Genomic DNA, 577 nt, shown 5'->3' with positions numbered 1-577 from the left:
TTTCTTGGCTAAACTCTGGAACAGGAGCCCTCACTGGGATAAACTTGGGGACTGACGAACGGCATGCGGCTTGTCCTTGTTACAAGAACATACTACTTTAAAATACTAAGTCTTTCTACTTCAAAATGTAATGTTTAGTTCAATTAATTTTTTATTTCATGATGTATTTTTATAATTAATTGTGAATTTTACTAGCAATTTCTGAGTGAAAATTGTTTCTTTTCTGTGACTTATGTATATATATTTTTTATACATAAAAACCTATTTTATTTCAGCTAGTTGACAAGATTTTATATAAATCAGAAATTAATATATATTTATGTTTGTGCGTTTGTCAGTATGTATATAATTTATAGATTTTAATATATTTATTTACATTTTAAAATGAAATTTACGTTTTAAATTTTATCTTTATTTATTAATCATTTTTCCTGAGGACGTCCACGATAAGTTTCATCAGATTTAGATGATTTTTGGACATTTTGTCCCCAGCATATTGTTAAATATGTGCACAAACACACACACACACTCACATTTAATAAGGGATGAGTGTCATTCTCCGGGTCTGCACCCAGCC

The sequence above is a fragment of the Sinocyclocheilus grahami genome, unplaced genomic scaffold (genome assembly GCF_001515645.1).
Source record: "Sinocyclocheilus grahami isolate Dianchi unplaced genomic scaffold, SAMN03320097.WGS_v1.1 scaffold358.1, whole genome shotgun sequence".
In the NCBI taxonomy this organism is placed as follows: Eukaryota; Metazoa; Chordata; class Actinopteri; order Cypriniformes; family Cyprinidae; genus Sinocyclocheilus; species Sinocyclocheilus grahami.
Note: the sequence above shows the minus strand (reverse complement) of the source record.